At 37.1% G+C, this 13823-nt stretch overlaps 1 protein-coding gene across 9 annotated transcripts in view; it reads left to right on the top strand.

The window, feature by feature from the left end:
- Positions 1–13823, top strand: part of ENOX2 (ecto-NOX disulfide-thiol exchanger 2) — a 262257-nt gene that overhangs the window by 63727 nt on the left and 184707 nt on the right. For 2 of the 9 annotated variants that reach the window (XM_058712512.1, XM_058712513.1), the window contains one exon: positions 3821–3905. The exons of the other annotated variants lie outside the window; for them this stretch is intronic. The gene's annotated coding sequence lies outside the window, so the exon portion shown is untranslated. The remainder of the gene's footprint in view (positions 1–3820; positions 3906–13823) is intronic. 9 annotated transcript variants of the gene reach the window in all.

Genomic DNA, 13823 nt, shown 5'->3' with positions numbered 1-13823 from the left:
TATATGTGAACTGCCTGACTGCTGCATTGGAGTAATGGGGAGAAAAAGGTGAAGGAGGATCTTAAACCCAAGATGTGAAGCAGAGAGACCTGGGCTTGCGGCAGGGATGGTTTGGATGGCTGCCTTTAGAGTGTTCCATTTACCTTAGTTACTCGGAAAAAAATTGCCTTAATTTTTTTGACTCTCCTTTCCCTAGTCGTGAGTTATTCTATGCTGGAGTTAGGAAGGAAGCAAGGTAGTCTTGAGGAAGAGTCTCCCCATTTGACATCTTACCTGCTATGTACAGCCTATGGTTGCTGTTCCATTGCCTGACTACAAACAAAAAAGGAACAACCTTAGAAATCAGAAACCCTTCTCTCTTGTTACTGTCTTATGCTCATTTGAACCTGTGCAGCCCCTCTGTGGGCTTGTTATGCCAGCCTCTAGAACAGTGCCTAGCACCTAACACTCAATAAATACTTATTGAATGAATGACCCTGCCTGGTTATGCAGTTTTGAAATACCATCCAGTGTGTTAAGCCCCTTTCCTTCATCCCTTAAAGAATATAGGGCTATATCAGGATGAGCAATTATGAGGAAATTGGAGAAAAAGAATGGAAAGTAATTATAATTTTATATATTCCCAAATTCTGGTGCACTTTTGGGAATCCCCTAAGTGTCTTAGATGAGTTGCAACTCCAAATCAATGTATAAGGTAGTTATTTTAAATGTACAGTGCTAAGACTCAAGAACATTTAACACCTGTTTTCCTTCTAGGGTGAAAAGGAAATTTTGTGCTCTTCTATATGTGTCATTACATGTGAATACTTACAGTTGGGGTGAAACTGTTAAAACAGTTGTGTCTTTCTTGTGCTTTTCTGGCCCATCAGCTAATGGGTTATACTTAGATACGTAATTCAAGACTTTCTCACTCGTAATCCCAAAGCATTTGAGCATAACCAACGTTTCTCTAGAAGGGGGTGGTATGTGTGGCAGATATGCTTTCTACAGGATGAAAGTTGGAATTTGAATCCCAAAAGGTTTATAGGCAGATTTTGGAGGCTCCCACTCCAGAAGCCAGGAAGCAAAATATCATGGACAATATTTTTAATACTAGGCTAGATGTGTAGGATGTGAAACTAGTACAGGAAATGTAGAACATTTGGCAAGCTTATGCTTCCTGTCTAAAATAACTGTTATGGAACATTAGTGGGAGGTAATGTACTATAGTGAATTCTACTGTTTTCCTTATTAGACTCCTTATACTACTGAATTTTCTATATGTTATAGATTTCTTTCATTTTTTCTTGTAAGAAAGGTCACATCCCAACTGTGTATGTATAAGGGGATATCTATATTTAGTTTCTACCTTTAGGTGCATTTGTTTTCCTGAGTTACATCTTCAACAACTGACATGGTGTTGTTCGGGCAAGACATTTATTTTGAGCACTATAAGGTTTCTGATGGGAGTGCTGTAAACTCCAGCTCTAAATTGATGTTGAAGAATCGATAAACTACTTAGCAGAGGAATAAATGACTTGAGGTAAAAATAACTAAGTAAAATGTAACTCTTGCTTTCTGTTCAAGTATGTATAGTGAGAAGGAGCATATTTGACAAAGAAAGCCTTGTATAGTTAACAACCTCAAGATCCTGTTCCTCATCTGGGTAATGTATGCAGATTATTTTTTTAATTTCATTCAGAAAGGGACCATCACGAAGATCAGAATCTGATGACTACAGTTTAGTAAAGGATTTGGAATCATGAAACCAGTTAGATTCTTTTCCTAGAGAAGTCAGAGTTATTTTCCCCTGTTCAGAGTATCTTTATTTGATAGTAATGTGTTAGTGACTATAGAGGACCTAAAGAAGAACTCTTGACTTCTTGACTTTTTCCTTTTTTGGTTTATTCTAAGGACTCTGTCTCTCCGCATTTGATCATTGTTTCAGGTATTTTTCAATAGGATCCAGGTTTTAAATAATTCATTCCGTAATTCAGCAAAAAATTATTGAGCACCTGCTTGGTGCCAGATACTCCATTAGATATTGTAAATACAACAGTAAATGAAAGATATACAAAGGTCCTGCTATCATTGAACTTCAAGGCAGATGAGTGAACAGAAATATATGAATACATACATAGAATTCTTTTTTTAATGTTTATTTTTGAGAGAGAGACAGAGACAGAGACAGAGACAGAGATACAGAATGTGAGCAGGGGAGGGGCAGAGAGAGGGAGACACAGAATCCAGAGCAGGCTCCAGGCTCTGAGCTGTCAGCACAAAGCCTGACATGGGGCTTGAACTCAGGAACCATGAGATCATTACCTGAACTGAAGTTGGATGCTTAACTGACTGAGCCACCCAGTTGCCCCTACATACATAAAATTCTTACTGATGGTGGTTAAGTATGAGGACAGCTATGGAAGAGAAAAAAATGTCAGGGCCTACTTAGATATCACAGAAGTAAGGTTTCTCTAAAAAGATGCATTTCGGGCTGAAGTGTGATGGAGGAGAAGGCGTCTGATGCACAAATAGCCTAGGAAACAGCAGGCACAGGTTAAAGCAAGAAAGGTTTGGTGTGTTGCAGGAACAGAGGGAAACCCAGCATAGTTGAGGAGAGGGAACATGGCATATATAAATATAAATAAAGTCGGAAGAGGTAAATGGTGCCACATCATACAGAGTTTATAGGCCTCAAGAATTGGGGTTTTAAAATTTGGATTTTATTCTAAAAACAGTGGGAATCCATAGAAAGGTTTTAAGCACAGGAGTAATGTGAACTCTTATATATTTTTTTGTAAAGACTACTTTGGCTGTTTGTGGACAGTGAGTTAAAAGGTGGACAAGAATGGAAGCACAACGGCCAATTAGGTTATTCATTTATTGCAGGAGACTAGGTAAGAGAAAATGCTGACATCGATAAAAATGATGGTAGCAAAGATGAAGAGAAATGGAGAAATTCAACATGGATTTTGAAGTTATAATCAAAAGGCAGGATCTACTACTGGTTGGGAAGTATGGGATGTTGAAACAGTAGAAGTCAAGGCTGACTTCCAGTAGAAAGGGAGAAGTGATGATGAAGAAGTAAAGGAATCTAGACAGGAGCAAAGTCTTTGAGCAGGCGAGGGAAGATGGGATTGGGGGATACTCTTTCCATCTCAACAAGACAGAAGAGAAAGAATAGATAAAGATGTAGGTCACTGTGTAGATTTGGTGGTGGGAAGAGGAGAGAGCTCTTTCTGATGGCTTTTGTTTTCTCCACAAAGTACGAGGCAAGATCATCAGCTAAAGGCAGGAAGCAGGAGAGGAGTGGGAAAGATATAGAAGGATTGAGGAGAGAAGTGAAGATATATCATAGTCAATTTGAAGAATGGGAAAGCAAGCTTAATGCAGAAGGAGCATTGCGGGGCAAAGATGAGTGCTCAGTTGAGGCTTGTGATTGGAAATACTTTAAAATGAAAGTAAAGCCCATCAACTCAGCTATGTGAATTTTCTCCAGTCATGTTCAATAGCTCAGGTCCAGGTCCAGAAAAGGCAGTTTAGCTGAAGTCTACCCCTATTTTGCCATATGAGTATATCTGGAAGAGCATAGCATGGTAGAATGGGATGGACACTTGACTGGGGTTGAGAAGACCCAGGCTGTAGTGCAGGCTCAAGCTACTTGCAAACCATGTGACTTTAGGTAAGTCGGTTAAACTTGCTCTGCCTCCCTTTTCTCATTGGTAAGATAAGACGGTTGGACTAAATAATCTTTAAGGTTCTTTCTGGCTCTGAAACTGTGTGATTATTTTTTTTTTCCTTGGGACAATTCCTAATGTCAACCAATTTCTCATTAATATAGTGTTGTGATTAAGTGTGTATACTCTGGAGCCAGACTGCTTGGATTTGGATTCTAGCTCCACCCCTTCACAGCTGTGTGACCTTGAGTAAGTCATGTTACCTTTCAGTGCCAGCTTTTTCATCTTTGCAATGGGCATTAAAATGCCACACATATACTTAGTAGGGTATTGTAGTGATTAAATGAGTCAATGCATGTGACACTCTTAGAACAGCACCTATACTATGCCCTCAACAAATGTTAGTAGCCATTACCCCAAATAAGTTCTAGTTCTACATCATCCATTCAGCCGTAAAATGCCTGAAAGCTTGGAATTTCTTCTGCTTGCAAGCACGCATACCACCTGACACCATATTTAGAGTACATCATTTTGTTTCAGGTTGGCAGTGTGGCATAGCAAACTGATTTTGGGACCAGATGGGCCTTGTGTCAGATGGGCCTTGGTTTAAATCCTGAGCCTGCCATTTACTTAGCTCTGGGGATCTTGGGTAAATAAATTAATGAGCTGGTATTCATGTTCCTCTTCCACAAAATGAGGACAATAGTAATATTTATCTGATAGTCTGTGGGAGAAAATCAAATGAGGTAGTGCGTGTGAAGTACGTGATAGTACAGGGCTCGGCACACAGTCGGGATTTAATGAAAGCAATTATTATGATTATGTTACCATGCCCTAATATTTACCTTGTTACGTCAGTTCTTGAGGTATAGGTAACCTTTGTCCCTGTTACTTGTTACTTTCCTGAAGCACAGAGGAGCAACAAGTAGCCCATCGGAGAGAAAAACCTGAAAGAAAAAGCAGTATCAACCAGTGCATTAGAGACAAGGTGAAGCTAGAAGGACTAGAATAAAGGAGTGCACACTGTGATTTGTTACAATCAATATTGGAAACACAGATTTATTTTAACATTGAAATCTTCCTTTAGAATTTGAATATTGTCTGTCAGTGAGAACAGGTTAATAGAGCCCAAAACAGTAGTATGCCTGGTCTCCTCTGCTCTAAGAAGGTCACCATTGCCTTTCATTTCTGGACAAAGGCACCTTCCATGGGCCCCTGCTGATCAAGCTCCAGGGAAGTGGCCGTTCTTTTGAGGCCCTTGAGCTCCTTGATGGAAAGGCATCATGTGAGGCTGAAAATGTAATAAAATCTCATTCATATCTGACACTCAAAAAACTGCTTTGGAAGCAGCACCTACTTTGCTTCCTACGTTTGAAAACACCCTACTGAGTTACATTGATTTTTTTTTAAGGAAAAGAGATATGGGGGAGAGCAGCTCATTCCAATGCTTTCGTGTACCGGTTATCAAACTAGATCATTTATAAGGCTCATAAAGGATTTCAGTTAATATCGATGTTTTAATCTCAATGTTGTTTCCCACATGGTATTAATTACAAACATAAATTAGACTCAACTTTTTTCTTATCAATTATAGTTCAGAAAAATATCATATTTAATTCTTCAAGCTGAAATCTTGGTCATTCTTGTTAAATGCATTTCATCTTATCATCTACTAAACTGAATGTTTATGACCAATATCAGTGCAAGACTTTATGAACTTAGACAAAAAGTAAATTTCCATCCCTGTCCTAATATCCCCTTGTATGTGCTAGTTAAACGCAGAAGCTAAATTTATTTTACAAGGTGCCTGCCAAGCAGATTTGTCACTATGAATTATGGGCTTTCTTTCTGTCTCAAATATTTGCTCATATCTCTTTCTCTAGCTCTAAAAAGATTGTGATAGTAATTGTGATCTTACTAGGATACACTATTGTAGTGGCTGGAGCATCAGCTTAGATATTGTGATATCATTTGCAGTTGGACAAATTCACTTTACTTCTTAATCCATTTCCTCTTCAGAAAAATGACAATGATAATATCTGTCCTTATCTATTTTGCTTGGAGGTTGTAAGAATAAATGAAACATGGATGGAAGCAGTTTGAGCATAAATACATAAATCTGAAAAATTATGACTCCTCAGGAATTATTTAGGCATACTCGTTTTTGTGTTTTTACAAAGTCCTTCCCTCTCCAGAAATACATGTGTAACATACTCCATCACCATCAGATTTAAAGAAACATATAGACACAGACCCTCATGTAAACTAATATACTTTTAAAAAAATGGTTACCTTGCTCTGTATAGAATTGATCAACATGTTAATATACTTACATCTGGCTATCTATGCATCCATTTATGCACTCATTAATATATTCAACAAATATTTGTCAAGTTCCTACTATGGGCCAGGTACTGTGCTTTCTTTTCTGGATGAAAATTATAAGAATCAAGACAGGACTGATTCCTGGCTCATGAGCTTATGATCTAGTAAGGGAGATGACAGACAGTTAAAATAAAGTTTAAGTGCTGTATGTAATAGGTGATTGTCAGAGTGTAATAGAATACCAAGCAGGAGTACAGAACCTGAGGTGTGGAGGGTAGAGAAGGTGGAAAGACTTCCCATGGAAGTGACAGGTAAGACTTGAAGAATGAGTAATTGTAGCCTTGCAAAGATGAGTAGGGAAGAATATTCCAGAGGAATATCACTGCAGAGGGGTATCACTGCACTTAGTATTTTGCAGTGTTTATCCCATTTAGAAATCAGCCAATTTATAGGTGCCTCTACCTAAATTTGGAGGAACTTCATGGCTTTTCAAACTTTGTGGATTATTGGCTCTGTTCCTGGATACACTGTATAAATGAAACCCTGCCTTAGTATGAACTGATTTTGCTCTTTGATTTCTTTTCTAACTCCTACAAGTCAAGTTCTCAATTTCAAATGTTTTATTAGGGCCTTCTTATGGTTCTGAGTGTTGTTTATTTTGGTTATCACAATTGCAGATAATTGCACATTTGCATTTAACATGAATTTAAATGCTTTTAATGAGTTTCTGCATTTTGGCTGGGTTAATTAGTTTATTAGTAGGGAATTGTGTCCACCAACGCAAGTCTGTTTTATCTATATAAGCCCAGCAAGCATGTATAATTTTCTGATATTAGCATAGATTCGGAAATCACACATCTATGTGATTTAGTGACCATTTATTTATAAACAATTTTTAAGACCATGTAAGTCACTTTCTAAACTTAGTTGAAATCATTTCCCTCCCAAATTTTCTAGGATTTCCTTCTTCTCTGAGCTCTGGATACTAAATAGTTTTCAACCCTGTATGTTTGAACTATTTCTTGTTGACTTTTAAGAATTTTTCTATACTATTTTCAAAGCATCAGGCAGCTGCCTTGTGTTTTCCTCAAACTAAAAACAGTTTACCCTCCCAGGTAATACCTGGACCTAATGCAAGCACATCAAAGTTCACGTGAAAGTAAAGAACATTGTATGTAATTAGCAATAGGGAGTAATGAACCATCTCACTGGCCTGAATACAGAGCTAATGTCTGCAGGTGCTATCACTTTTTGAGGAACACAAATGAATGATTTAAAATGTGATCCTGGTATGCACTTGACAGTATATATAGTGAAAGTTTATAATATGTAATTACATATGCTTATCTCTTTATGGGACTTTATCTAAAATGAAAAGGGCACCTAAGCCCAACTCTCAATTTGGACTGCATAAGCTGATGGGTGACAAAACAGGGCTCAGAGTTGACATAATTTCTACCATATAGCTAACTTTAGCTTTTGATCAAAGTGAATATTTATAGTTGTAAAGGAAATGTACTTCTTCATTCTTTTATAAAAGTAATATATTGTGAAAAACTTCAAATACAGAGAAGAACAGGGTATACAGTTATGCCCACCATACAGATTTACCAAACATTAATATTTTCCATATTTGTTTCCAATCCTTTACAAATACAAATATGGTTGAGCAGTTGAAATTTACTTTGTGCCCTTCCCTGATCACATTATCCTCCCTTCCTCCCCTGCAGAACTACCATCCTGAAGTTGATGTAAGTCCTTCCCATTCATGTATTTGTACAAATGCATGCACCTAGAAATAGTATTTAGCAGAATTTTAATATTTACAAAATTTATATCACACTATCCATGTCATTAATCAACTTGCATTTTCCACTCTATTTCTGAGACTTATCTGTATTGATATATATACCTATTCATTTTAATAGCTATAGAGTATTTCATTTTATTTCTCCATGTCCTTGTTGATAAATTTTGTAGGTTTCTTCTCACTTTCCATTATTACAAAAAGTACTCCAATATACATCGTTGTTTATGTCTTCTTCTGGGTGTGTGTAAGGTTCCCACCTTGAAGTGACAGTACTGGATTGCAGAGCATACGCATCTTTCAACTTTATAAGACACACCCAAGTTGTTCTTCAAAGTTGTCATTCCACTGTCTTAGAGTTGGGGCTGCTGTAACAAGTACCATAGACTGGGTGTCTTATAAACAACAGAAAATTATTTCTCACAGTTCTGGAGATTGGAACTCTGAGATCAGGGTGCCAGCATGGTCAGGTTCTGGTGAGGGCTCTCTTCCAAGTTTCAGACTGCCAACTTATGTATCCATATATAGTAGAAAAGAAGGCTAGAGGGGTGCCTGGCTGGCACAGACAGTTGAGTGTCCAACTCCTGATTTTGGCTCAGTTCATGATCCTAGGATCATGGGATTGAGCCCTGCATTGGGCTCAGCACTGAGAGTGACACCTGCTGAAGATTCTGCCTCTCCCTCTGCCCCTCTCAGCCACTCATTCACTCTCTCTCTTTCTTTCTCTCTCTAATAATATATATATATATATGGGCTAGAGAGTTCAGAGGGACCTCTTTTATAAGGACACTAATCTCATTCATGATGGCTCCACCCAATCACCTCCCAAAGGCCTCACCTCCAAATACTAACCCATTGAGGAGTAGGGATTTCAACATATAAATTTGAGGGAACACAAAGCATTCAGTCCATAACAACTACTTTATACTTTCTACAAGTGGTATATGAAGGTTCCTATTTCTCCATATCTTCCAGCACTCAGTATTGTCACTTAAAACATTTTTCCAATTTTGTGGGTATGAAATTATGTCTCACTGTGTTTTAATATGCATTTTCTTGTTTACTACTGAGGTTTAATATGTTTCCTTGTATGTATTGGTCATATAGGTTTCCTCTCCTATGAATTGCCTGTTCTTATCATCTTCTCATTATTCTATTTGGTTCTTAGTCTTTTTCTTACTGATTTGAAGGAGATTATCTATTCTGCATACTAATTCCTTATGCTTTGTAAATATCATCTCCAAGCCTGTGACTTGTCTTTTAACTTTGCTTATGATGCCTCTGTTGAACAGACGTTTATTATTTTAATGGAATACAGTGTGTCAGGGTCCCTATTCTTTAAATATAAAACTGTGCGGAATAAAGTAATCATTCCCCTACAAACTGGAGTCTTTAGTAAATTAAAATGAAGCAACTCTAAGTAAGACACCAGATTGTATGAATATGACTTCATATAAAATAAACTTGGGAGGTTATCTAGAAATGTACAGGAGTTGTAGTCACTAAAAATGTAACTTCAACAGACCATTAAAGAAATTACATAGTTATACAAGATGAAAAAGCTCTAGAGATTTGCTGCACAAGAATGTGTATATTGTACAGTAAGTAACAATACTGTATTGTATGTTGAAAAATTTGTTAACAGGGTGGATTTCATGTTAGTTACATGTTTTTTGGTCATAATAAAAAAAGAAAATCACTCAGTACATGTCCTTTAAGTCTTAAAAAAAAAAAAAGTAATTTCATTGGAAATCTAAGTGTTGGCTCCATTATTTATCCATAACTGTATTCCTTAGACAAGTAATTTTACCTCTCTTCTAATTTTTTTCATATGTAAAGTGAGGAAATTATGTCTGCTCTATGTCCTATTCCAGGTCTAAAAGTTCTATGGTATATGGAAATAAAGAATGGTTTGGATGTATTCTAATGATTTCAAACATTCATTAAGAATTTTCCCAATTTCAGACCATGCAGATTTTCAAGAATTCCACTAGTATTTCTTGGAAGCCTTTTAGTATACATCTGTACTCCCTTTTGAACCTTAGGGCCATATATAGTACTAAAAACAATTCCCATGAATACTCTTGGAAGACCTAAGCTAAGAGAAGTGAAAAAGAATGAAGAACAAGAAGTTGTAGATCAGAAAGGGAGGGAGGGAAGAGAGTGAGGTGTTTTGAGGCGAAACCTCCGTACTGTTCTGTAACACCAAAGGCATGGGTTGGTGTCCTGTGTTCGAAAAGTCAGAAAAATGCCTTTACTTTGATTTAACAAAAACAAAAACAAAAAACAGAACTGATCAAACATGTGGATCTTGGTCAAATGTGTCCATCAGCAGTATCTGACTTAGAAAGCACTTTTCTTGCCGTTTAAAGATGACCCTTATCATGACTTCTCATCTCTGTTGGCAAGTGACTGACTGCCTTTTGTATGCTGCTTCCACATGAAAACTATCCCTTGATTTGCAGTCAAAGTCATTACTAGATGGTTTTTTTTTTTGGTTTTCTTTTGTTTTTGTTTTTTTTGTTTTGTTTTTTTTTTCTTTTGTTTTTTGTTTTTTTTAATCTGACTATGCTTTGGATACTCTGGGCTGAACTTCTGGCTCAGAAACAGTCATCTTACTTTTAAGGTCTGCTGCCTTACCCCAACACTATTTCCAGTGCATCTTTAAATCATATCTCTACTTTCCATTGTCCAATTTCTTTTTCCTGATTATCTTCTCATCTCACATTTTTTCCCACCCCTTTGTCTATATGTTGGTATCCTGGTTTCATTAGAGAATCTTAGGTGGGTAATATTCTTCTGTAAGACTTCTTGGTAATACTACAGAAACTGCAAGAAGTCAGATAGCATCCAAGTCTCATCACAAAATAAACACATAGGCATGGCTGTTCTTCTCAGTACCCTTTTACGTTGTACTCACACCCAGCAAGACCACTAAGTTTTCCTTGAATTTACTTTTGTACTGTGCACTCTATGCTTCTGCGCCAGCCATCTCTTTTGCCTGAAATACTCTCCTCTCTTGGTCCTCCCTCCTGTCTGCTTTACATATTCTTTAAGAACCAGCTCACATATGACTTACTGAAGAGGTCTTGGAAGAATTAGGCCATTTTTTAGCACTTTGTTTAGACTCATCACATTCTATTATGTCTACTTGTTTGTGTCTGTTCTGCAGGTTCCCCAAACACATACACACACACTACACACATTCTGTAAACTTCTTGTGTGGGTGGAAACATAATTTTCATTTGTAATAAAAAATGCCCCTTTCCTCATGAGAGACATAATCTTCCTTGTAAAGTGTTCTACCCACAATTTTAATATATAAAGAATGAGAAGAAGGGGACAAATATGAGGAGTGACTTGGTTGTGGAAATCAAAACAAACTTCGTGTTAGTCCAGTCCAAGTAGTATAAAGCTTATACCATAAGGAGAAAATAAAAAACAGCATTCTAGGACATATGCCTTGGCCTTATTTAAAGGACCATGAAAGAATGGATTTTCATTGCCACTCCGGTAGAACCCAGTTCTATAGCAGTGACGCCAATCTTGGCAAGTGTGGAACTAGAATCATTACTTTAGGTAGTGTACTGTCAACTTTCTTCATGACAGTGTTATAGATGCTATCTGAAGTGGGTATTCCAGCATCAACACTTGTTAAAATTGTGGTGACTGGTTCATTGTGTTTTCAACAGCTGCACATAAATCAACTCCTTCCCTGTAATGGAATAGCTAGTGCAGCTACCAACAAAGATGAAACAAATTGTAATTTTCTGACATCTTTAGGTAACTAAAGCAGTATGTCTCTGTTAATAAACTTTATAAACTCTCATAAATATTGTCACTTGCTCCTTGCATCACCTTTATCACCATTTCTTATTGGTCAATAGGGACATAACAGGAATTTACTTCTAGCCAAATGATTTTCAAGAAAATATTGACTAACCTTAGTGAATTAAAAACAACTAAAAACCTACTGATCTTTATATCACATACCAGGGCAATTAGGAGCCTACTATAAATGTGCACTCTGTGGTGTACTGAGAGATATAAAATTGGTAGTGTAGTCTCTAGTTCTGTGAAGTGGGTGACAGTATACAAAATGAAGACCTATACATTCCACAGCTCAATAAGGTGATAGAATCTCTAAGTGCTTGGAGAATACAAATCAAGGAGAGGTCTTTGTGATATAGGTTATTCCCAGAAGGCTTTTTGTGTCTTGTTAGGTGATTTACTGTCCTGCCCAAATCATATTTGCCAGTTTGGGATCTACCCTTCCTGCTACAATGAGTTGCAGATATCTGAGAATTTTGCAGATCTTAAAATTGTGAAATTTCTTTCCAAGTTGCATATGCCCTTCTTTATACCTAATTGGTGGTGATTTTATGTATGTTATGTTTGTTTGTTTGTTCCACCTTTCTGGCTGAATATTGGAACATGATTTCTATTAATTCAGTAGACCGGAACCATTTTCTAAACTGTGTACCTATACAACTCATCTACTCATATTCTATCTATTCTACCTTATACCTCAAGATTAGAAAGGGCTTTGTCAAGAATCCTTAGCTTTTTGTTGTCTGTTCTAGCTCTTAAAAAAAAATAGAGGACAAGAGACAACAAATGTTTCCTAGAACATGAGTAGGTCAAGCCTTTTGTTACTAGGCCTAATCTAATCTGCTTCCTGATCTGGACAAAGAGATTTCCCACTATTTGACATACAATATATTTTACTTATTTTGTCTATTTTCTGTATCTGCTACTAGAATGTGAGCTCCACGACGGCAGGGATTTTTTACCTGTTTGTTCAGTGTTGTATTTCCAGACACTAGCATGTAATAACTGCTCAGTAAATATTTGTTAATTGAATGAAAGGGAAGTTACCCACGTCTTACTGAGGCCAGTATTAATTAGCTCAGGTACCAAGGGTAACTACAAGGAAGGAAGTGTGAGTAAAATGTAACTCATTTTACTAATACTTTGCTCAGTATAAGATCTGTTGACTATCTTTTACTTGGATTATCTCAAAAGCTGGGTAAAGTAAATAATATTCCCACTTACAGATAAAGAAATTAATGTTCTGGGAGTTAATTGTCTTGTCACAAGTCAGTAAGTAGCAGGTAGGAGGATTGTTATTCTAGAGTTTCACTCCAGAGCCTTTGTTCTTCTACCACACTATTCTGATCTTCTGGGAAGTCTGGGGAGCATTTTGCTATCATACAACCCACTGCCACTTAAGTTGTAATCTAAAGGAACCATATGTTCCCAAGTAGGGCTACATGATGGTCACCTTTGTTAAGGGAAGGAATTTAGATGATAGGAAATTCCTTTGGATGACACCTATAGAGAGGATATGAATCCCAACTGCTCCCATGAGGAGTACTGTTTATAAAGAGACTGGAATCTAGTTCTGGATCTCCCTCCCATTAGTGAGCCATCACTTCCCCTCTCAATAACCCTCAAGTTCTCAGCAAAATGGCGGTGGGAGGGTGGTTAGATCTGGTGACTGCAGGGTCCCTCCCAAGTCTAAGATTTCTTTTCTCTGACTATGAATGACTGGAAGACATTGCAATTAAGAGACATTGTTTATTTTCACAGTGGGAGCTCAAATGGCTTTCCAAATTTTACCTTTCCCATTAAGTCTTATTGAAAAGTTCTTCTCCCACAAAGTAATGATAATTGGCCCATCATTTTTTAAACACCCTATAAAATTTTCATCAACTCTATTCCAAACTTCATAGTGACTGGACACTGAATATCTTATGCTTTCAGCTCACGGGCTGTATGCTACCAAAATACATGCATTAATATTCACAATGGTTTTTTACTTCCTTATTGGAAAGTAAATGACCTTATCGACTACTCTGGAATGCACCTATGGGACTCTTTGCATATGAGTAAATGTAGTTAGGGGAGGTAGTATAATATGTTCATTCATTCAGTGAACAAAATTAGTTAATTAATATTGAATACACATATGTGTCAGGCACTGTGTTAGGTGCTAGAATACTAAATTTGCAGTGTAGTGTTTAGACCAGTTC

The sequence above is a fragment of the Neofelis nebulosa genome, chromosome X (assembly GCF_028018385.1).
Source record: "Neofelis nebulosa isolate mNeoNeb1 chromosome X, mNeoNeb1.pri, whole genome shotgun sequence".
In the NCBI taxonomy this organism is placed as follows: domain Eukaryota; kingdom Metazoa; phylum Chordata; class Mammalia; order Carnivora; family Felidae; genus Neofelis; species Neofelis nebulosa.
This window is presented reverse-complemented; position numbering and strand designations above follow the sequence as displayed.